This window comes from Leptidea sinapis, chromosome 44 (assembly GCF_905404315.1).
Source record: "Leptidea sinapis chromosome 44, ilLepSina1.1, whole genome shotgun sequence".
In the NCBI taxonomy this organism is placed as follows: Eukaryota; Metazoa; Arthropoda; class Insecta; order Lepidoptera; family Pieridae; genus Leptidea; species Leptidea sinapis.
In genome coordinates, this window is record NC_066308.1 from 1,166,395 (window position 1) to 1,192,962 (window position 26,568).

Consider the following 26,568-nt stretch of genomic DNA (forward strand, 5'->3'; position numbering starts at 1 on the left):
GGGAAGCGTATGTGGTCATAAACGTCCACATTGAAACTGCTTCATTTCGCTTGGGCCAGAGCAATATAAAAGCAGATTGCATCTTATAATCATTCATTTGTATATATTAATCTCGTTATTAAGTACCTACTGTACAAATTATTGTTAATCAACACATACTCGGTAGCTGGTATATGAACACAGCAACTGTGAAAAACGAAGTTCATCCTAGTTCGATTCAACAAGTGACCACTTTCGCGATATCAGACCTGCCTAACTGGATTGTTTTGTCTTGATTTTCCAACGCAGCGGTGAACAGCTTGGGCGTTATGATATTGTCTTGTCGGAGTCCCCGCTGCAGTCAGATAGGCTTCGAGATCTGATCCTGGAGACGGACTGACATGGTGGCATTTCCATACAATTCATCGCTTCGATATATTCGTAAGCAATGTGACACCTCTGGAGAGACCATCGCCCAGGTCTCGATCGACTGAAAGGCTTTCTCATAGTCCACGAATGCCAAGTATAGAGGCTGCACTATACAATGTTCTAAACTATTTGACCAGCCAGTAAGTAGTAATACTAAGTTCAGATTTGAAGTATAAAGTGTATCTTTTTATTGTTTAGTCAATAGTATCTAACAACGAATTTACCGATATGCAATACAGATTTGAAATAATCTTCCCTGTAAATAAGCGTTCTTAATTAAAGAAGGATTTAACTGAAACGAAGCTCTAAATTGAAATTATTTTGTCATACACACATTTATGAATATACATATTAAATGAAAAATAATCAATGGAAATATTTTATTAAATTTTTCTTGATTTAATTTTCGCTTTGTGTATGATTTTTAAGCCAATCCCTCAAACCATCATCAGCTAAGTTGGTAAAAACCGCAGGCATATATTCTTCACAATCTTGTAGAAAAGACGTCAATCCAGCGACTTTCTTGGTTGCCGTGTCAAAGAGGGGACCCCCGGAATCACCCTGTATAGAAATAAAAATATATTTAAATACCTAACAGAAAATCTAATGTAATTACAGTCACCGTGTAATTTTCAAAAGTCCTAAATCTCCAGATAAGATTATTGTATAAGATTCAGCAGTACTAAGTATATTTGACAGTGACATTTAATTTGGCTGTTATAACAATAAATTGCTCTTATTTTATTGTATTATATGCCCTGTTTCACAATGAACAAGAAAAATTACGAATAGGCTACTTGCAACTCATCTATCGAATAAAGATATCATTTGTGTCTCACAATGTATCAAAAGTGTTATCTAGCAGATAAGCGCCGTTTAAGTTATAGGATGGATCTAGAATTATCATAGCTATTTGCCGGGTTCTGGATAACCTGACAGAGTGACTTGCATTTGACAAAATAATGTCAATTTACATAATAGTAGGGGAGCCCTAGAGGCTAAATAGGGCTTTACTTGAGCGTCGTGATTACATATTGCACTGAGAAGGATTTGTGTACATGTTAAAAAGAAAAAAAAAATATTTGATTTCTACGTGATTGATACGTGTTTTTGATAACAGAAAAATATTTATCTTAATTTTCTATTTAAAAGACTGACGATTACGATATGGCCAAAAGCTATGACAGATTTTACAGAATACAAAAAATTATGCAAGTGGTTTATCTTAATGACCTTGTCATCCTGACCCATAATTTGACATTTATATATATGTAGGGATTCCCTCAATCTGACGGTTTGAAAGATTTGGTTTGAAACTTTCCCATTTCCTTATGTCACGCTCAAATTGTCAAATTATTGAAATGCACATTTTTCTGCATAATATAATTAACTTATCTTAAAGTACTTAACTATCGTGGGAGTACTTCACAAGATGATAGTTTGCCACACTTATGTTATTCTGACGTGGTCAAATAAATCACAAAATCCCCGCCTCCTCTACTATAATGTTGGTACATGGTTTGTTTATGTTATGACTTACGGACAATATTATGAAAGGCTCATGACAACTACATAGTTGACATTCTTAAATTTCGTTACACGAAAATGCAAGACAATTATGTCATAATTGATTTTATTGTGAAAAAAATAAGAGAAGTGCGATTTAGAGATATTTTACAAATAGAAAACTGTAAAATATGAAAAAAAAAATGCATTAAAACTCCTTAAGAATGACTTGTAACGTTACCTTGTAATGTATAATTCGCGACGAGCACCGCGTGCTTCACTCGACTGTCGGTTTTTTAGCGAATCCCTTTGAATGTTACATTACAAGTCAGTCATTGCACCGTACACGTCGACAGATCAAGTCGCAAGCGCAATTCATTTGGTTTTACACTCACGATTTTCAATGAGTATAATGCAGTGGGACAACGAAAACACACTTTTATTTATTAACAATTACAAAAAGAAAACAATTTTATGGGATCCCGGGAACTCAACTTTTTTTTTGTTTCTTGGAATATTCATTAAATTCGTACCACCATTTTCGTTTCTTTTTTGGTGCAAATTAGATATCCAATAAAGGTTTGTTATTTTCTTCTTTTTCAAATAACAATACCGTAGTAAAATTCATGAAGCACACACAACCTCTACATCTGACATGACTGTATATAGTAGTGAAGTTGTGTGATACACAATCTGTGTTATTTGGAACATTTATTTAGTAATGAATTTATCTAGCCTATGACAATTGCTACCTTACTTCTACGTTGAGAAATAGCCTCTAATGGCCGTCTTCAATAACATTTCTCTAGTTACGGATATATTACTGTCACCTTTTAATGACAAGATCTTATCTATCCATAGTTTTGTTCCATATAGGTAAGACGTTAGACGAAAGGTTATAGAAAAGTATGTTATCGTAAAAGGATAGATTTGTCTACCTCTAGTAAGTTAAACTAAGGATAGATAGGATATGTACGTACGTGTACGTACCACCATTTTGGTTTCTTTTTTTGGTACATATTGGATATCCAACATAGTTTTATTATTTTCTTCTTTTTTAAAATATCTTAGTAAAAATCATGAAGCACGCACAACCTCTACGTCTGACATGGCTGTATATAAACATAGTGAAGTTGTGTGATATACAACATGTGTTATTCGGAATGAATTTATCTAGTCTATGACAATACTTTTCTTGGACATTGTGAAAAAGCCTCTAAGTCAAATGCCATATGTTGATAAGCTCATGGGTCATAGAATGGTGATTTTTTTTTTATGGAATAGGAGGATAAACGAGCGTACGGGTCACCTGGTGTTAAGTGATCACCGCCGCCCACACTCAATGTAACACCAGAGGAATCACAAGAGCGTTGCCGGCCTTTAAGGAAGGTGTACGCGCTTTTCTTGATTTATGTTTATATTCCAGCAAACGTTACTCGACTCTACCACAACAATATGTGAACTTTTCGCAATAACAGTTCTGTCTGTGATAGATCCCATTAGCATCCCGAAAACTTTATTTTTAGAAAATTAGCGAATGTCCTGTAAAAAAACGTTTTAATAAATATAAATATATGTTTACCCGACACACATTAGAAAATTCAGCCCAACGATCTGAAGGAGGAGCAGCACAGACCATTCTCGGTGTTAGATATTTTTCGTAGTCTTTTGAACATTCCTTATAATTTACTTTCTCAAGAAAGGCTGACTTTAAATACGCAGAGGGTGCCCCGCCTTCCTGAAAACCATATGCGCTTATAAAAAAATACTTATTGAGAACCTAAATCTTAATATATTTGTGTTAGTACCAGAGCTATGTTAGGAGTCAGGACACTTAACGAGCCCAAGTGATAAAAATATATAACGAATAATAAGTATTTCTTACAGTTGTAGAGCCCCATCCAGACACTGTGCAGTTTGTACCATCAGCAAGCTCCTTTCCCCGTTCGACGAAGGTGGCTTTGGCTATTTTAACACCATCAAGCTTCAACTTTTTTAATAATTTAATGAGTGCTATGTCATAATCAAAATTAGTATTCTTTCCAGGATTGTTATATTTTTCATGCACGGTATAGGTTCCATTCATGTATGGATATTTCTGTAATAATATATAATATATCAATCTATTGAAACTGAAAGCAAAAACAATATAATGTTCCTAATGAATTATTATTATAACCTTCTTTTTATGTTTGTCAATGTAAAGGAAGAGCTTAGTTTTGTTGAGCTTTGAAAAGTATTTTTGATATTTTTACTTACTTCTTCCGAATCATACCAACTGTTAAATCCCACTCTTATTTGAACTCTTTTGATACTAAAACATAAGAAAAACAATGAATTTCATTAAAGGTAAATACTATACTATATATATTTTTGGCTAGAACATGAACTGCAGTCTACAAAATGGGCAAAATAGAACAGAAATATTATAAAAGCCACAAAGATCAGGCCAATCCTAGCGCTTATCTCACCCAAATTTTTTATATTGCTGAAACGTGGACATTGCAAGAGGTTGAAGAAGCTTTACATGAAAATGTGGTGCTGGAGAAGGATACTTCATGGATCGAATTTCGTGCCAAAGTTTTGATACGCTAGGAACTAAAATCAAACAGCGTTTATCTTCCATAGTACACTCTTGTATACTCGCCATCTTTGGACCACATCGAGAGGAGGCAGCTAGTACATAGAACCTTCTTCACAATCAAGATCGCTCTGTCACGAGCGTATCTGTCATAGCGATGAAGATATTATGTACGCATTAGACATTTTCATTTCGTGGTATTGACATATCAATATGAGATAGGCAGGGGGCACGTAGCAGAGTTAATACAGAGGTGAATTGACTGAATTGAGTCTTGAAAAATGTTAAGTTTAATAGTTTGGAAAAAACGCATTAGAACTACGCGGAATGACGATCTTTTGGTTTTTTCATCTTACTTTATCTGCTTAACCAAAGATGTTTATTAAGAATAGCTGATACGTATGCTTAAAAAACTAATAAAGGACAAGTTATTAAAAAAATACAAAAAATGGAACATCAGAGGAATTCTTCTAAAAGAAAACAGTTAGAAAGCACTTTATCGGTACAGCAAAAATACGGGAGTGCTGGCAGAAGTGCAAACATGAACTAGCATTTATGTGGTTTAATTCATTTATTGCGCTATCGTACACTAAAATTACAATTTATATTACATAAAAAAGTTAACACATGAGAACTATTACAATAATTTTACTTTTTAGACTTTCTCGTGTAAGGCATTGACTATTTGACGTTTGAGTATGTTTGTTGCATCACTTTATATAGCATTAAGTTGAAATAGCCGAACTATAATTACTTAGAAGTATAAATCTTTCATCCATAATTTCAACGACTATCTTACGGATCTTTGATCATGCCACGTGTCCTGACGCGAGTTTAACATTTTATAGCCATTTAAAGAAAAGTGTTCAACGTCGCTAAAGAAGTTTTCACTTCAAAAACTAAAATAACATAATACCGTTGGGCAAAATCAAACTAATGTTGGGTCTGTCGGTTATTTTTTATATCGATTATATTTCATGACGGTTACAAGGCTCACAGATTATTCAGTGGCTCTTGATTGATGATGATTCTTGCAAAAAATATTTTATATCACTTAATTATAGTTTCCCCATCCCAGACCATATTAGTCTGGCCGGAGGGCCTATCGTGCCACTCAGATAAAACGTTCTCGATCACATTTTGTGCAATCCTAGTTAAGACTAACTCGACGACAACAGTGATGACAAAATTGAGAACTAAAATGGATAATTAAAATAAAAACACATACTTTTGAAGACAATGTGCGGCAGTCACAATATATTCTTCATTATATATGACCCCTCCACAAGTATTCTTATCTGTTAACACAAAAGCTTGAAAAGGAACTTCTTCAATTCCGATGTATTCCCCACCCACGATTTTATTAGCTGTGGTATCACCGCCTGAGTGGCCGAACACATCTGAAATAAATAAAATTGGTACATTTTGGTATATACAAACAACTCAAGATTAGCTTGAATTGGGGAAGAAAATTTTGGTAACCTTGAACGAAAACAACTTGGCATAGTAACACAAGTAATAATAATTGTCTCCCCCTCATAGTTTAACAAATTAAACGCTGGATGCTCTTCAAGTTAACAATGTAAAGTATGACAAATAAAATATACCATCAGATCTATTTATACCATATATTTACTTTAATTAAAGGTGTAGTCTTGCATAATTTAACAAAGTAATTTCCCTTCCACTAATTACTTTTAGAATTAATTAAACATTTCGGCACAGTTGACATATGAAACAGTATGGAAACCAATTCATGTTTATAAAAAACTTTCTTACACGTGCGTACAATCCATTAAAGCAATAGCGTTGTCAGGTTATTTTTTCTAACCGACCTTAAAAAAGGAGGAGGTTCTCAATTCGACTGCATTTTTGGAACGAAGTTCCTTATGGGGCGTTGCGGAGCGTAAAAAAGTAAAATGCGTAAGATTTTTATGTATAGTGTATGTATGATGGCTATACGGTGTCTAATGCAATATTATAGACTACATGATGACTTTTATGTAACATTTTAAACAACATTTACTTGAATGTTTTTCTTAAAAAATTTTTTTTTTATTTTTTTTTAATATTTCGTTGAAATATTTTATTTGAAATATTGACGGGAAACTTTGAAATATGTGTTTATAATCTGTGTCCGTTGAAATTAAACTTCAGACACTTCACTCACTTCACACAGTCTTACGAAAATCTACCCTGCAGTCATCCTACGAATATGTCGAGGGGGGCAATTATTGTTTTCGTGAGTGTCAATTATTAAGAACAATTAACATCTCTTTCGAGATACAAGATGGTGGATATGATTTTTTTTATTAAATCACTATAGGTATCATTTTTGAGGTTTTCGGGAGTGTCAACACCGAATATGACATCTATTTTGAGATCCAAGACAGCGAATGTGACTTTTACAATATATTCAAAATGAGTATCATTTGCGAGATTTTCGGGAGTGTCAAACCTAAACATGACACCCATTCCAAGATCCAAGATGGCAGATGTGACATTTTCAATGAAATCAATATTTCATATAATAATTTTCGAGATTTTCGGGAGTGTCGGTGAACACACAATTTTATTTCAAAAGCCCTGCATTATCGGTACCCTCAAGAATCATGAAAACAACCCCCATGATAAAAAAGGTTGATAAAATCGAATTTCATGTAGCTCCAACTTGGATTTATATTTTGACACCACTATCAGTTTTAACATCCTTAAAAACTATGAAAACAAACGAAAAAGTTGATAATTTTTTGCATCTACCATCTTGAATTTTCATTTAGACAGCACTAGCTGGTTTTGGTTTCAACACCCATGAAACACAATATGTAGGTAACTATTTTTGGATAAAATAAATAAATATAAAAAACATCCTCGAAAACTAAACCACACTCATAAAAATAATTGATAATAAATATTGCAGTCACCATCTTTGTTTAACATTGTGAATTATGTTCACGAATTTACTATAATCGATCTCACTGACTTATAAATTCGCATACCTATTAATTATTATAATAATATAACAATAAATCATTCTTATATATTCCAATATTTAGAGTTTAAAAAACGAAATCAGGAGTTTTGATGGAGCCGAGTTCAAATGGCCGTATACCATGCAATACGGTGGCATTTTTAAAAAAATCGTGGAAACAAATAACAACGTGACACTCGTCTTGAAGCTGACACCCGCTACTGCAAGACCGTGAAAACCACAGAACAGAAAAAACTAGTGAAAGGTGCATCATGCCATTTTACTATGGATACCGATGTCGCCAAACTCACATTTTTATCTATTAAATATGTAAAACACACACTTAATTCCAGCTTTATGATAGGCCTAAATTCACAATCACGAAAAGACAAATTTATTTACATCAATTACGCTAATCTCATATTCATAAAGTAATTATGACAACCTCAGAACTTTTTATTAAATTGCGAAAAATAACATAAAACATAAAACTTGAAGTAAAAGAAACACTGTGACCATAGATTTGACTTCTGTCAAAATACCTAGTGTCGTACGAAAATGAATAAACATATCGATAAATTATTGGATAAGTTAGTGAAAACTAGAAATGAAGTAATCAGGGTTGATTACTTTATACATACATTTATGCAGGTAATATACTTTATATTACCGATAAACTACGTCGTAAGCTAAAATAATAATAGGCCAATATTTTATCTTAGGTATAGTTTTATTTGGATGGACCGAGTCTCTCATCATCCTACTGTATAAGAAAGGTGATAAATATGACATAGGAAATTATCGCCCTATAAGTCTTATGTCCAATGTATATAAGATTTTTGCTAAGATCATCTTAAAACGGATTGAAAGAACCCTAGACGAAAACCAACCTATACAAGCAGGATTCCACAAAGACTACTCAGTGATCGACCACATTCACGTAGTGCGTCAAATTCTGGAGAAATACAGCGACTACCAACTCACATACTACATCGCATTCATTGATTATAGGCAAAATGGGAGGCGTTACTAGAACAAGGAATTGAGCACAATTACATTAGATTAATAAGAAATATATATTGCTGCAGCAGAATCCAAGTAGAAAAGGAAAGTACTCCTTTCAGAGTAGAAAAAGGCGTAAGGCAGGGAGACCCTCTATCTCCGAAATCATTCCCCGCAGTACTAGAATCAATCTTCCGAAGACTCAATTAATATCGACGCTCAACTGCTATCGCACTTAAGTTTTGCTGATGACATAGTGTTATTGGCAAAAACAGCATAAGACTTAACCAGAATGATAAAAGAACTTGCGAGAAAGTGAGAGAGTAGGGTTGGCAATGAATCCAGAAAAAACTAGGAAGATGACAAACGGGTACAAATATACTTTATATCTAGGAAACACTGAAATCAAGTATACAGACGAGTACGTATATCTAGGGCAGCTCATAAGTCAAAAAGACCCTTTGCAGAAGGAAGTGGACAGAAGAATTACAAATGGCTGGAAGACATACTGGAGGCTAAGAGAGGCTATGAAAGATAAAGAGCTCCATATAAACCTAAAAAGCAAACTTTTTAACACCTGCATACTACCTGTCCTTACGTACGGGTGTCAGTCATGGTCCTTAAATCAGGTCACCTCAAACAAACTAGCAACTTGCCAGTGTGCAATGGAAAGGAGTATGCTAAACATTAAAAAGTCCGACAGAGTAAAAAAAATCGTCATTAGAATCAAAACAAGAACTACTGATGTAATAAGCAAAATCAAAAGACTCAAATGGCGATGGGCTGGTCACCTGGTAAGAGGACACGACAAATGGAGCAAAAGGGTGACATGGTGGTACCCAAGGGAAGGCAAAAGGAAAAGAGGCTGACCACAGAAAAGGTGGGACGTTGACGTTAGACAAGTGGCAGTAGTCACATGGAACAGAGTTGCTCAAGAAAGAAAGGAATGGAAAAGGTTGGAGGAGGCCTTTGCCGACTGGCAAACAGATCTAGGAAAGATAACCAAGCAACAAATATTAGTTTAAATTTATTCATATCTATTAAGTTTAAGATTTTAATGCTAGTCCTTTATATAAGTTTAAAAATTCATTGTACTAAGAGATCTTAATTAAAGGCTATATTATTATTATTATTTATATAGTTTTGTTTGCACAATGATGGATGCACAATGTTTAGCTCAATTCAAATAAAATCAAGACAGCGTACACGAATAGTCTTGGAAAGTAACAATATCAGTATTATATTTACTATTTATTTTTATAAGTGTTCATCGTTATTCTCTATCAGCCCAGGGGCCAGTAAGACATGAGATTACATAAGTTGTACAGCTTCAATACGATATGCACGTGCGGAAAGAAAATTTCCAAAACAAGCATAAGTAATGGTTAATAAAAAGAGAAGCTATAAGTACTAATGAAGAATTAATAATCTTATTAGTCTTATGATATTTTATATTACGATGTCCATATGCTACAATGATGTCAAACATTCTCAGAATTCATGGTTTCGATTTTTACAAAATTCTATGACGTATTTCCTCTACTCAATCTTACTCGTATCGATGGAACCTCAACATATGCCAAATATTAAAATTTAATTAAAAAATAGTTTGTCTATATTTTTAAAATTAACGCTTATTGAGTTTAAGTGGAATCTTTCACACATATTTTGTTACATAATAATTACCTGTACCTTGAATTTATCGTAGTCTCTCTTGTACATAATGACCACAAACATATTATAACATTCTGCTTACTTACACCCTTATCGCGTGATGCATAGAAAAGAGTAATACTTAAATACAATTTATAAAGATAACATTTATTTCGATAAAATTATATTGATATGTACATATATGCACTTGTTGAATAGCAATATTTTGTTATTGTTTACATTAATTATTCTAACAAAAAATGCATCTATTAAAGGTAAATGAACCATACGTCGTAATATTATGGTTCATTTTGAATTGTATATTTTGCACAACACATAAAAAAATTAATTGTATTTAAATCGCAAAATTATGATTACCGATGATAATCCCTTCGTTGGACATATTTTTATTGCGGCTATGGTTTCTACAGTTCAAAATGGCACAATAAGGGATATTTGTATTTTTTTAAAAGATAATAATGCTTCACTTCTTAGCTTCACTTGACATTAAATGACTGGTCTCACTTGAGTCTCGAGTAGGTACATTTGTACACAATAGTGGCGACAAAATAACGCCCACATGCCACTTCAACTAGTTTTTTCTGTTCCGTGGTGAAAACCGCTTAGGGGCCTCGTCGATGCGCATGTGTGTGTGTGTCATTCGTTTGCAGGTAGTTTCCGTACTGGTACATAATAATATGTCTTCTGTGATTTTGGTGTTCACATAATTTGTATATTAGTTCTGTAATCAAATACAAAAAGAAACTTAATTAAACTCTTTCGTAATCATAAATAAGTGACGTACTTACCAATGGAAACTTTTCTTTATTGTCGCAAGAGTCAGTAAATTACTTTTAAATAGAATAGAATTTATTTTCAACTCAATCAAATACAGAAATAATACTCATATTATTATGTGTATGAGTTTGTGTGTGGGTCAACAGAAACCTCAAATGAACACAGTGAGCTATGAAATATCTATCTACGTAGTGTAGGCTTGTCGTCCACTCTACAGTTGTCTAGTTCGGTAAGCAAGAAAGTTTAAAAATGCTAACAAGGACCATAAGCTAAACACATAACATATGGGGTTATCTCGATAATAGAAGCCAGTTTATATTGAGCACAAAAAAGTGTCAAAAAATCTTCTTTTCGCTAACTATACAAGCTACCAGTAAAAGTTAATACTTAAGTAGTAATTATCTACTTTGTAAATTACGCTACTCTTCATTAGACAGTTTTTTTAATGAAAAGTATATGAATAGATACGTCAATGTTCATTACAACATTAATATTTACAAAAAAAGATAATCATTCCATCCCTGCAATGGAATGAGACTGAAACGGAAGTAATATTACGCGTTTTTTCATTGAATTTTTTTTTATTGAATTATAAAAATAAGTACTCTTTATGCCTTTGTTCTGTTTGAAAAATATAAAGTGCAATCTGGTCAGAAGCATTAAATAACTATTCTCTCTTGTTAATTTTTTCTTACGGCGGAACTATGAGTTGTTACGGGAAAATTACTTATCTAATTAATGAAAGCATATTATTTTTGAAATCATATAGTTCTTATAATAAAAAAACAAACAATGCTGTTTTTTTATTTGACAACATAAACCTATCAACTATTTTAAAAACCCCAATGAGATAAAATCTCATTATTAACGGTATATTTGGTCTGAAATGAACTCACAGAATTCAAAAATATTTATTAGCTGAATGAACTGCTGACATGGAATAAAAATAATAATAATATTAAGATATATTAATAATTATATATAACACATTATATATCGTTGATTAAGTATACTACGTTTAACAATTATGTGTTCTGGTCTCCCGCCGCTATTTTTATGCACGAAAGCAAAATTGAAAAGACCTGGATTGAATTTGATTTATTTCATGATTTTTTGTATGACAAAAATACGTAAACAAGCAATCATAATAGCGATATCGTAAGATAAGTGCTATAATTACCTTGTTATTCAAACTGATTCGACAAAAACCTGCTTTCAATGGAAATACGCTTTAATTAAAATATACTGTTATCTCAATTTCATTACGGCCTCTACGATATTAAAACAAATGGAATGTACCCTTATTATTTGAAATGAGAATTAAATAATGTAATGTAAATAAGTTTAAAAGTTAGTTTGTTCATTTTAGATAATAAGTATACGCTTCAAGTGAGAGTTCCGAGTGAGACTAATTTTTATTGAGGTGCAGATTTTTTTTAATTCGAGAATAATCGAATGCAGGTAAGAAGTAGCACTTATTTATCAGTAACTAGATATTGGTATATCTTGACAGTTTTCTTATGCGTTACCCGTTTGCGATTTTCCAATTTTTATCAATTAAGCCACTAACAATTGGAGCTATACTACTGATAGGATATATATTTTTATAGAGTTGACCCAAAATAAATTAAGATTTTACGATTTTTTAGTATGTTGATGGCACTAGATAGGATTAGTAATGGTATTTATTTTCTCAAAACTGATTCCCTTAGAATTCTTTTTGAAGTCTTCTTTTCTAACACGACCACCGTTTCAGAAAGAAATGGCGCTGAGAGAGAAGAAGATCCCAGCGTTCTTTTTTTTACGCTCTTTTTAACAAAATATACAATATTGTAGTGTCATTACGATTGCAATAAAATAATCATAAACTAGTCTCTGGCTGATCACTCAGCTGCAACATAAAACATATTTACACATATTCTTTCGAGTGAGCACGTAAAAGAGTGCTTTTTTTTTTGTAGCTGTGGAGGTGATAAAAGATGATATCATAAGCTTGGTGCCTCATCGACAGCCATTAACAGTGCAGTTATAGACAGCATTGTATAATTTTAAATTAAATTATTTTCACTAAATGTGTGACGTATGAAATATAATTATATGTTTGCAATGCAAAATCAATAACTGCTAGCAACTATCGGCTGTGATCACAAAGGAGAATTCATTTCGCTTTTTAATAGCCTGTCAAAGTTATAATTGGTATGCTCTATCATAACTGCCTGTCAATTACACACGGGTAAATTTTGACACGTATTTATTCTGTATTCTGCAATCATAAGCCAAAACCAGTAATATTGTCAAAATAACAATTAAATAATACACTAACTACTACAATGATTATACATTCATAACAGAAGGTAAGATATACAATCAGTTTATTTATTACAAACATAAATTTATTTAAACAAAACTAATATTCTAGCTATATTTACAATACTATGATAACATTAATTAAAACTATCACTAAGGGGAAGCGTACCAAGAATACTGTCAGCATTTCCACGTTGAATAGCTAGGCTGATGTGTTGACCGAAATAGCTGGCAGCGCTTGGGTTGCCAGCAGACTTATTGAGGCAAGAAGATTTTACTTTGTACATTCTCCGCGCCTCTGGGCCCCACAGGCCAAGTGTCTCGACACTAAATGGCAAAAAGGTATAAGAATCACTGAGACCGACATATTTGCGACGTTTGCTGTCTTCGGCAGTCGAAGCAGCAGCCCCAGCACCAACTGATGTAACTTGGACATGAAGGAGCCAGAGTATCGACGCAAGTCGCGTCCTGTGCCCAAGATTATTGTTATATACTTTTTAATTATTAACTTTTGTTAAGGTGTTACATTAAGGCATGAATTATATTCATATTGGTTATAATTTCAAAATATTTATTGTGACGAATTCTCACAATCAAGCTTTTGGTGCAATGACGTTCGATACATATAGACAATGCAACTCATACAAAATCAATGCTGAAATATGGCACACGCCACAAATGACACCATAATAACCTTTGACAGCTATGTCTATACATTTCTGCGTTTACTCCAGTTGTTTAAAATATTAACGGTCAGTAGGCAGTAATGTAAACACTATTTCAGTTTCAGCTGCGTATTTTGAATTTAGAAGACAAGCGGATCTTGCCTGGGGAATTGTCAATAATACTGTACCATATTTAATTAAAATATATTCGTTTTATTAAATAACTTCCGCATTCAGCACATAAATCTTATATAAATAAAATAACCTTACCGATGATAATTCACACCACCTTTTTTTGAGTTGTTAATGTATTATTGAAGCATTTTTATTGCACACTTAGGCTTGTTAATTGACACACAGCTGACAAACGACTAAGGAGAAAAGTGTGCTTACATTGTCTTTGACCACACTTTAGCCGTTCCGTTATCAGAATGCGTATGATATGTCCATATGTATAGAACGTCATTGTTCTGGTGTGTAATAAAATTGCTTACTTCGTGACCACAATTATAATAATATGTTAATCTCTCTTGCTTATTCTTTAACAATTACTTACAATTGCACAACTTTATTTATATTCAACGTCTGTTTCCGACCAAACGCTCGATAAGAATGCCCCCACTTTTTAAAAATAATCGACTATATTACCTTTCGTTCTCCATAGACGAGTTCTATCGAGATCATTGATCATAAAAATAAACATGATTTAACTGACAAATTTGTAAAACAATAATAAATAATCATAAATTAATAACATTATTAAATTGAAAACTATATCTCAACAGTTACTGCTAACAAGATCGGTACCGTCCGACGAATCATTAAAATATAAATACGTACTTACAGATCACATATTCCTAGTACGACATCATTATATTTACAAATATAATTCTTAAAATACACGTCATAGATACGTTGAACAACTGAACCGAAATACTGTAATACAAAATGAGATTACAACAAAGTTTATCTGTATAATCATATTATTACATTAATTGATGTTATAATAATTTCGTTATCAAACAATGCAATAAATGTAAATGTTTTTCTTGCAGTCATTATAATTAAATAGTATTTTATTTCTACGAACACCAAACTGAATTATGGTCATGTATCTATATTATTAAGTCTAATTTTTTTTTAAGTTTATGTCGACTGTTTATCTAGGATCTCTTCATATTATTTTGTTGTCAATGAAATTTTGAGAGAAATAGAGAATATTTTTTAAAAATAGTTTTGTAGAAATATCTATTCAATGAAAATCGCATATCTTAATGTGTTTGTAATCCTATTAATAAAATGTTTTTTTTAAAGAATCAAGTATTACATTTACGCAAATACCTAACGCTTACAATACAGTTACAATTACACGCATTTTAATCCTTTGAAAAGTATTTTATTTCAATTGATAATACTAGCATTAATAAAATAAAATACTTTTAAAACTTATTACGATTTTGTTATGTTTTATTGGTATGTTAGTGTAATGAAGTTTAATGTACTTAATACAATAAGATTAAAATCACAAATAAATTTTATGTTATATAAAATAAGCCATAAGTTTATTTTGACATTATAAATTACTAGCCTAGATTTATATGAGGCTAGTAATATTATTTATATATCAGGTAGGACCTCGTCCAAATAAAATAAACAATTGATAACAATGTTAATTTGAGTTACCAGCTTATAGAAGCCTAGCCCACCATCTTAATTTATTGCTCAGCCTATATCAGTGACACAATCTTTTGTCATTCAAATAGTAAGGACAATGTAACATGAAACAGCAAATTTGAATGATTATTTATATGCCATTTAGTTATAGGTATTCACGGGCTACTTTCCGCAACTCGACGACTGCTGTGCGCCTATTTTGCGTCATAGGGTTGGGTTGCTAATCTTGCCTTCCCAACTCCTCAAGGAAGTTACTCAAACCTCTGATGTCACCCATGACCTCGGGGAGAGTCCTCGGTGACCCCAGGTGTTTGGCCCGGTATGTGGCCACACCGCAGAACTCCAGGATGAGGTGTGTGGCCGTTTCTTCCGTCTCCATGCAAGCCCTGCACAGGGGACTGTCAGTGACACCTATATTAAACAGATGTTTGTTAAAGGGGCCGTGACCCGTTATTACATGAGTTATCTTACGTAATCTTGATCGTGTGAGTTTCACCAGCTTACGAGAGAGCCTCTGATCTATGCATGGTAGAGCCTCTTTTACTTGTCTGCATCCACTCATCTCCGTCCAGTATTTATTATGTAGCTCCTTGGTGTGCTGCCTTATGACTGATGTGGGCCAACCAGAGGGGAGAGGGACTATTGGTTCCGGTCCAATGGCTATCTTTTCTGAGCCCATCCTTGCTGATTCGTCAGCGGCATCATTACCTCTGGAGCCACTGTGACCCTTGATCCACTGCAGAGTTACGCGATTGTTGTTATCACATACTTCCGTCAGGGAACAGTAACAGTTGTATATAAGCTTTGAGGTGATAATATTGCTTTGTAGGGCTTGTAGTACTGATTTGCTGTCCGTAAGGATCCAGATGGAGTAATCCTTTACCTTACGTGTCAGAGTCGCCGTAGCCGCTTCGATGATGCCCATGCATTCCGCTTGGAAGACAGAATTATGAGCACCAAGTGTTGCAGCTATGTTTATGTTTAGATCTTCAGAAAACACTCCGTAACCCGTTCCAGACCTTGTTTTCGAGCCGTCAGTGAAGATCCAGAGCTCCTTTCCATTACGACACTCTTTCGGTTCTTCATGCAGCTGTATTTTATATTTCTTGTCAAAAATAAATTGCTTTGGAGACCTGTCACTTACTGCCAGCAGCAGTGGTTCCTATATAATCACCTCATTTAGGACCTTTGAAGAAGCAGATTTATTGGTCTTCCAAAGATTTTGTGTTTTTAACCTTGCCGCAGCGGAGGCTGCCTCTTGTTTTATGAATAGGTGTAGCGCTGGAAGATTCAGCATGGCTTCTAAAGCTGCAGTAGGTGTAGTTCGCATACATCCTGTAATGGCCATACAGGCTAGTCTTTGGAAACGTTGTAGTTTGTTACATGTGGTTTTAAGTTTAGTGCGTGGCCACCAGACTACTGCGCCGTAACATAACATGGGACGTATTACCGTTGTGTAAAGCCATAGTACGATATATGGGGCGAGACCCCATGATTTTGCTACCATTCTACGGCATTGCCAGAAAGATAAAGTAGCCGTTTTTATTTTCGCCTCTATATGGGCACTCCAATTCAGCTTACTATCCAGTAATACTCCTAGATACTTTACCTCGTTTGTTAGTTGGAGTTCAGTATCAAACAGTTTTGGTAGTTTGTAGTTTCCCAGAACTCGTTTGTTAGTAAACATTATCAGTTCCGTTTTTGTTGGATTAACTGATAAGTCGTTGTTTTTACACCATTTTTCCACGATGTTCAATGCTGCATTTGTTACTTCGCATACTGTATTAGCAAACTTTCCGCATATTAAAATGGTTAGATCATCTGCGTAACCTACAGTATAGTATAGGTTTTGGTTGAGGGTGGTAATCAGATCGTTTACAACGAGGTTCCACAAAAGAGGCGAGATTACACCTCCTTGGGGGCAACCTTTAGCAACAATCGCTTTTTGTGACTCACCTTCAGCAAGTAATATGACTCTACTTTTCAGCATGTTATCAATCCATGTGTTAAGTGTTGTACATACTCCATGGCGTTGTAGGGCATCCTTTATTTTGGTGAATTTTGTCTTGTCGAAGGCACCTTCAATGTCTATGAAGGTTCCTAGGCAAAAGATCTTTTCTGAAAGTGCACCTTCTATTACATTTACTACAGCTTGCAGTGCAGATTCAGTGCTTTTCCCTTGACTATACGCATGTTGATTAGGGTGTAAGGGTATTCTTCGAAGGTAGTTTTCCCTCAGTTCTCTCTCGCATAGCCTTTCCAAAGTTTTCAAGATGAAGGAGGTAAGGCTAATGGGTCTGAATGATCTAACATTAGAGTAGTCACTTTTACCTGGTTTTGGTATGAAAATCACTTTCACCTCCCTCCATATTCGGGGTATGTATCCATGCGCTAGACACGCCCTGAATATGTCAATCAGCTGGTTTAGAAGGGTCTTTCCCCCCCATTGTAACAAAGCAGGAAATATTTCGTCCAGCCCCGCTGACTTAAAAGGGTGAAAGGTATTAATGGCCCATTTTGTTTTCTCAATGGTAACCACCTTGTGGGCTATCCGCCAGTCTTTTTCTTCAGGAGAAGAGTATTCATCCATCCGCTCTATTTTCTGCATGATTTTGCAGCCAGGGAAGTGTGTTTCTATAAGGATGCCATTTAGTTTTATAGGCAAACTTTTACGATAGGAATCTTTGTTTGGTGATAAAGGACTATGGAAACCTTAATACCATAGAGCGTAATTTGCATTATGAACGTTCATAGCACGTTACATGCATTCTGTAGCACAAAAATTTGTTTATTTATAATCTAGTAACTCTGAAAATGATCGGATTTCTATATTTGCTAAATATATTAAGTTCTCTAGCTTTGCCTAATTTGGAGCAAGGAAAATTGTGTGAAAGTGAATCATTTATAGGCATAAATGGTATATATTATATCAACCCATTGTTTGCTGAACCAAGAGATAGTTTGACCTGGAATAGTGTATATTTGTAAACATAAGTCCTCGAGTTTTAGCGAGACTAACGAATTGTATTATAAATCCGAAAGGGTTTTCGTTTTCGCTTAAAGCTCCCAGGCGGCTTATTTTTTTCCGACATCTTCAACAAATATCGTTAATGTATACGCATGTGTAGTGCACTTATAGAATTATAAACTCAAACCTTCCTCAAGAACCTGCTATCCATTGGTGAAAACTGCATGGAAATCGGTACAATATTTTTGAGTTTATCGCGAACAGACAGACAGACGCGGTGGAGGACTTTTTTGTATAATATGTAGTGATAGTACGTTATTGGATACGGTGTCAATCTAAATTCAGTGGTAATAATTTCGGATGAAGTGAATTCATTAGAATAATCACGTAAGTTGACATAATATTATTGTATATGAAAGTTTACAATCAAGTAAACTTTAATATATTTTAGATATCGTCTTTACTTAAAAACTTTAGGCCAAATAATAAAAAAAACACTACTAAAATCATTCTTAAATATCCAGAAGATTTTTTTAACACAAAATAATAATTAAACGACATAATATTACGGAACCATTGTATAACTTAGTTGCAGTAGAAACTTCTGTGAATTAAGTTGTAATGGTGCATTTAATACTACGGAAATTATGGATAGCTGTGAAGACGAGATCCCGTTACAGATTAATTCAAATCATATTAAAACATCTGCTCGTAGTTTCGAGAACATTGTGATACTAAAGGTGTTTGAAGTGAGATTAAGGATTTGAACTTTGCAAAATTTTACCTCTGAACGGCGTACGGTTGCTTCGGATTATATTCACGGTACCTTTAAGCACTACACTGCTTGTCTTTTAGGGTCACCGAAATATAAAACCTTACAAATAATAAACTTGTACATAAATATAGCCATTTATTTCGTTCTTTCCTAAATATTTTTATTTTTAATTATAACATCTTTATAAGAACATTATTATTCTCCTATATATATCGCCGCTTAGTTAACAGTGGGGGTTTTTTCAGTAATATGGAAGAACTATGTCTATATATCATAAGATGAAGAGCTCAATCGATTTGCTGATTATATTTGCTGGTTTCTTAAGAAATTTAAACATCGCTACGCAGCAATGAGCAGTTCGTATTACTTACTATTTGGTTATTTTCGTGCTCGTTTCCTTTATAAGTAAAACAAGGGTGTATTTTCATTAGTACATACCAGTCTGCCTAAGAGTACTTGAAAAATAAAATCAAGCATACTAAAGCTAAACATTGAAATAAAACACGTTGAATAAATTGTGTAACACTCATCTCTTTTTAAGCATAATATTTGAATTAAGGTTTTTAACGTTGTTGGTATTTTTTTATATATTTCAGAAAAAGTGAAAAAATGGTTTAAGATGCTACTTCTAATGTTTATTCTCACCTTGAATCATATGCATTCCGTTGTTTGTTAGTAGTAGGAGTTACAACTAGGTTAGAGTACAGGTCCTATCGTGTTTAATATCCGACTCAACATCCCATCAATTAATACAAATACTTATGTACTCAACCTCCTATTTATCGTTAAAAGTCTGCCCGGTAAATTATATTTCTTTAAAGTTTAAAAAAAATCTAATCTTTTGAAGTCAATTTTGGAGAATTCTTAAATATCCGTACTACAAGTGTTATGTCTTTTTATATAGGTCGGTAATCTCATAATGTTTTTGTAGATATCTCAAATAGCTTTATTAACTTATGTTAATTTATAATATGTATAATATATAATCCCAAATATGAACAAAATATTGAGTCGATATTTCCTACTACTACTGATCGGTTAAATTTTATGAATATCTACAGTTTTTTAAGTATGTGAATTACATGTTTCAAGTAATAAATAACAGATTAATTTTTATACCAATTCACTTTATTTCCCTTTTTCCTCTTTCTAAAATGGAAGAAACTATACAAGGCTTAGGATTTCAAATACAAAATTTAAGTAATAATTTTATGTGTTAGCTCTTTGTCTATAACTAAACACATATTTTTGTAAATAATAAATACAAGCCGACTACAAAGAGCTAGTTATATATCCTATCCCATAGTGCAACACAGCCTTAAGCTCTCACGCTGCGGTAGAGCCTAACGCAGCACTTCTCTTATCGGTCGGCCCTTCCGGGCGACTTGTTATTGTAACAGTAGTTGGTAAGATAGTTTTAAGTTACATTCTGCATTTATATTTTAAGATCAGTCTTGCATCAAACTCTGTAAGCTCGGGTCGTAAATAATAAACTCTTATTTCGATTCTAAAATATTAATTTTAATTTCTATTTTTAAAAGAGAGTTTCTTGCGCCGCTTCTTCTCTCTCAGAGCGCCATTTGTTTCCGAAGCGGTAGTAGTATCTAGTAGTATAAGAAATGACATCAAAAAGAATTCTAAAGGAATCAATTTTGAGAAAATAAATGCATTTTATGCCTTTTAAAAATCCAATCGCTCGCTCCCGAAATCTAACTAGCTACATATTGTTTGTATTATGAAAAAGGTTGAATGTCGCTATTGTGTTTTATAGTAACACAAGATAATATTATATCAGATATAGAAAATACCTTTGCCTATCTTAAAATAAATCTTACATAATATTCCTGATCCGTTTGTTATTCAGACATATTTTATCAATAACTGATAAAAAAGTTGAAAAGTGTCATATAGGCTACCGTGCTTGTTGAGTAAAAAAAAATCCTTTGAAATAATGATACACTTTGCTTGGATAGCAATATTTTCTTAATCGATTTGGGTTGTCTTATTGCAACTTATTTACTACAAACCTTTTCGATTTATAATGCGTATTAAGATATTGATTAAGAGGTCTATGCTCGGAGTTTTCCTGCGAGATTAGATAGATTAGATTAGTAGGAAAATGAAAGTTACTGACATATCCTAGATGGTTGCTTAACTGAAGTGGCAGTGGCTAGATGACATAGTCATCGAATTGCGACCACGTGCCGGAAGACTCAGAGATGGATCAACGATTTGATTAAGATCACGGGAGGATTATGCATGATCATTAAGATATTGGAATTAATTTAAAATTTCATGTTATTTTCAAATATATTTATTTCTCCATGAGTTTATGAGATTATATGGACAGATGGATAAATATATATATTTGGTTTATAAAATGAGCGACCTCTTAATTTTTTTTTAAGCTGTCCTTTGGAGAGAGCTCTTAAAACATCAAAAACTAAAATATTTTCACTCGAGACTCAAAAAAAAAAAATAGTCAGTTTTTTCGCCGTGCGAGCGCTCTATCCAACTCAGCCACGAATTGAACGCGAGAGGTCACGGGTTCGAGTCTCGCATCGTTCATAAAATTTTGTTTTCAGTTTTATTTGTGTAGTAGCAATATTATTATTAAGATCCATTTATACAAATACACAGCAATGTTCAAGAGAAACAAGAAATACGGTCACTCTCGCTCTTCTCATGTGCACTGATCCTAACACCATTTATAATTCAAAATCGAACTAGAACTGTAAATTAAGTTACCTCGCCGGATTGCGTGTCAATTTAAATGCCACGGCTGATTTTTCGCTTCACTCATTTAACATGTCCTCGATTCGTTTATCGAATATATGAGTTTCAATATCATTTAAAATAACGATTTTTGATACTTGGTAGATACCTCCAAGTAATTACATAGTAATGAAGACAATATATTATGCTAAAATTAGCTTATAGACAAACAACACCTCTAACGGAGATACATCAAGATTTTTCTATCTTTGGAATGCGAATATATTGTTCCTCTTACCGTTTTTTTATTAACAAGTCATAAGCAATCAGCCGCGCTTGGCATTAACTCCTTATAGTCCAGGAGGAAGCGGCGCATGAATGTACCAAAAACTATTCCACCTAAATTTTTTTATGCAATCCTCTTCAAAGCGCTACTGATGATACGCATTTTGTTTTATTTTAATAAAGAATATAAAAAAAAAATTGCTCGATTGAAAATAAAAGTTCCTTGCAATTGCTTAAACAATTTCGGTTCAAACAATATCGCGCAGGGTTTTAAAAAATATTATTTATATTTTTTAGATATATTTTTGATGGGTCAAAAATGCTCAAATTTAAAAACTTATATCTCTAAAAAGATTGATTTTATCGTGAAAAGTCATGGGACCTTTTTTATTTCTATTTTAATAAAGAATGTTAGTAAAATATTCGGTTGAAAAATAACCAACTTGCAGTGCACGGGCGGCGATGTCTCCTGAAATAAAACTATTTTGAATATTAAACTACTAGCTAACACATACATCATAGTAACACAGACACACACACATTATCATTGAAACTTATGTCGTATTAAATATAACACAACATAATACAAAAAATATTAACAGTTGGATTCACTAGATTACATTAATTCAACATTCGTACCAGCCAAGAAGATTTTACAATAAGTAAAAGTAATTATGTTATTATTTTATACATTATTCGTATTTATAAGTATTTTGTTTTTCATAATCTTATTTGTATTTACTTTGGGTCAAGGTGACTTAGGATAATAAAAAACAAATTCAAATATTTTAATTCAAAATAGTATGTGAAATTACTTATTGTAAGTCGAAAACTACCACCCATTCTAAAAAGTATGCCTCAGACCTAAGCTTCTTTTTTTTCACAAAAAATACGGTTGTAAATAATATCGTACCATCAAACTTATTATCTAATAGCCTGAGAGCAGTCGCTCCATTCCCAATGCGTGGTATCATTTTAAAAATCATATTTTATGTAATAGTAACCTCACATGCATTTTTTACAATTCTATTGAATTTTGTAATACATACAATAGTGGGAAAATAGCAATAGTTGTAAATCTATAATGGTTACATCAAAAGCTTGAACTTCAATAATTTGTCAGTGATTTATGGCTACAAACGATCGCAATAAAAGCGACGTCACAGTGGAATTCAGTCTCACCTTAGTTCTAGAGACTGTCCGGAACTGTGATAAATCACTGATTTGAGACAAGTATGCTTTATGTAACTTTGTCAAAAAACATTAAGGATTTATTAGGATTTTGGATATTTTGGACGAGCCATATTATAGCGCAGTGGTTAGTCAAAATAAATATTGACGATCGCCATTCATTATTGAGAACCTATGTTTTTTTTATGATAGTAAGGATGAGACGAGCAGGACGTTCAACTGATGGTAATTTATACGCCCTGCCCATTACAAAGCAGTGCCACTCAGGATTTTTGAAAATCCCCAAAAATTTTGAGCGGCACTAAAATTGCACTGAGACATAAGATGTCTCATTTGCCCAGTAATTTCACATGCTACGGCGCCCTTCAGAATGTTAGTAGTGGTCCGTTGCATTCGCAACTAAAGGTATTATCTCAATAAAATGTTTTAGTAGGGATAACAGAGAGAGTCGTCATACTGAAATATCCAGAGCAAGCCTGTCATTAATCTGGCATAGCGAGATCCCGGTTTTTCACTATTTTGGTTTATCACAGTTTTGCCAAATTAAACAGTTAAAGTAATATCTGACAGTTCATTATTCATTCATTTTTGCCTTTCTTTCGGCACTTTTCATTCAAAATGAAACGTCTGAACACAAAATGAATCAAAAGTGCCGAATGAATTTATTTCTTAACCGATCCAACAATGTTGAATATAGGCATTGGGCGTCATTCACTTTCACTTCGAATGGACAAAAAAAGAACAGTCTGAAGCCAAAAGAGAACATTCATTCGCATTCAGCCATTTTGTTTAGAGTCCTGTAGTGGACCAGCCTAGTGAAATTCTATTAGAAAAAAACGACTCACTCGATTGTATGAAACGTGCAATACAGATAACGGCTATAATCTTGAAGAAAACGGAGATAGCCAAAATCCACTAAGTTTTAAGCAACTGTTCGTCTTCAAACTTAGCTGGATTATACTTCGTCGCCAATCGGAATACTGTAATTACTACTATATCAAACTTATGTAACATGACAATACGATACGTCAGGAGTACCTTCAAAAAAAGCGCGTATACCTTCCTTTACGGCGACACTAAATGCCAGCGACCTTGAGCGATATGAGTTCAGGTCTGCCGGCCCGCTATCTATGTAACAAAGCCAATATTTTCAAAATTCTTGGGTGGAAAACAGTTTATATGCTTACAATCCTCGTTATTCACTACTAATCTGAATAAATGCACCTGATTTCTGAGATTTTCTGAGAGAAGTACCAAAAAAATGCGTCACGCCATGCCAAATATCTTGTTTAACTTCAAAGAAAAGTGGTAGTTCAAAAAGGCTCGGCAGTGTTAACTATAACCAATAGCAAGCATTAGCAACCTACAAATAAGACTTAAGGATATGTGTAACAGTATTAAGTAGTGTTCATAGCTCGAAATGCTATACTTTACCCCAAAACTTGTCTAAAAACACCATTTTTGCGTGTTTTCTGCTTACTCTTCGCCTTAAGGCTGGCAACGCTCCTTTGATTCCTCTGGTGTTGCAAGAAAAGGTTGGCGACGGTGATCACTTATAACCAGGTGACACGCACGCTCGTTTGTCTACCTTTTCCATAAAAAAATACTGCACGTTTCTTACTTAACTAAATTTCAACTTATACTAAGGCAGTCCCGCCACATATTACGTAGTATTTACATCCTCTTTGTAGCAGACAAACGTCAGCGTTTAGTCAGTTTTAGTCGACGACACATTGAAATAAAATAGCTGATGAATGTACTTATCTCTATCATTTTTTAAATGCCGTGTGCACATGGAATGAAAAAAAATATTCGCTTGAGTGAATAATCCTTCGAGTGAATCGTCTGATTTCACCTTTACTTAAGAAGTATTATAATAGTTAAGAGAATACCATATTAAAAAATAATGTCTTATTTTATTTATTACAATAATACGAACTCCAGATATAGTTATTATGATATACGAAAGGGTAAGAAATTTAAAAAAAAATATTACGATTTAGTTTGAATTTTTGTTGGTTTTCTTTTTTGTTCATTTTTGATGAATTTGTTCCTGTTAATAGAAATCAAATTACGATCATAGATCATAGATTATTATTTTGCATTAGAAAACGTTTGCCACCACCTGCCGGTGAACACCGGTTACCGAAATTATACATATAGATTACTATACAGTGATTTTCATCATAGTATGGTATGGTATACTTTATATTTTTGTATTACCAGTGGAAGGCTCATCTGCATAGGATGCTTGCTACATTATCACCAAGGGTACCACAAGGGCACCTATTTCTGCTGTGACGACGTAATGTGTAAGCTTTTTTGTGTTTCTGTCTGAAGGGCGTCGTAGCTAGTGAAATTACAGGGCAAATGAGACTTAATAACTTATGTCTCAAAGATTCGAGCGCAATAATTGTAGTGCCGATCAGAATTTTTGAATTTTTCTAGAATCATGAGCGGCACTGCATTGTAATGGGCAGGGCGTATCAATTACTATCAGCGGAACGTACTGGTCGTCCCTTATTATCATAAAAAATAACATTATTACAAAAGCTCATAAATTTAGTATTATTCCCCGCATACGTTACCATATTCAGTTTCATAAATCTCCATTTAGAATCATTTCACACGTGAATAGGCTCGTTAGTTATAAATATCCTAACTCTGGTCGTTATGTCTCATTCAACGTATGAATATTGTGAGGAAAAAATAAAAGCAATTAATATTCAGGTTTTGTTATAATATTTGTCATATATTTTTTAAAGCAAAGAAAATCACTTTCCTCAATCAAGTCATTGGATTGACACTTCAAAATGTAAAACGTTATATGTCTTTCTTGTCTACCAACCCTGAGGAAAATCTTCAGCTATAATAGCAAGAACAGGCAAGAAACTCATTGCCCCCTCTTATAAATAAAATTGGAAATGTTGATTACAGCTTCATAATCTACAATTTTTTTTTTTACAATCCCCTTTAAAGGGGTGCAACAAAAATACTTAAATACTAAAATGTATCAATTGATTCATAAGAAAATGCAAATATCTTAAAGGATTTGTACAAAGGCGGTAC

At 33.4% G+C, this 26,568-nt stretch overlaps 1 long non-coding RNA gene across 1 annotated transcript; it reads right to left on the reverse strand.

Moving 5' to 3' along the window:
* Positions 1 to 771: 771 nt before the first annotated feature.
* LOC126977212 (uncharacterized) lies at positions 772 to 6,119 on the reverse strand. The gene is made up of 6 exons (XR_007732165.1): positions 5,978 to 6,119; positions 5,724 to 5,895; positions 4,174 to 4,228; positions 3,800 to 4,012; positions 3,497 to 3,652; positions 772 to 969 (listed from the first exon to the last, which is right to left on the reverse strand). It is a non-coding gene; the product is annotated as an uncharacterized LOC126977212 (long non-coding RNA).
* Between the last annotated feature and the right edge of the window lie 20,449 nt (positions 6,120 to 26,568).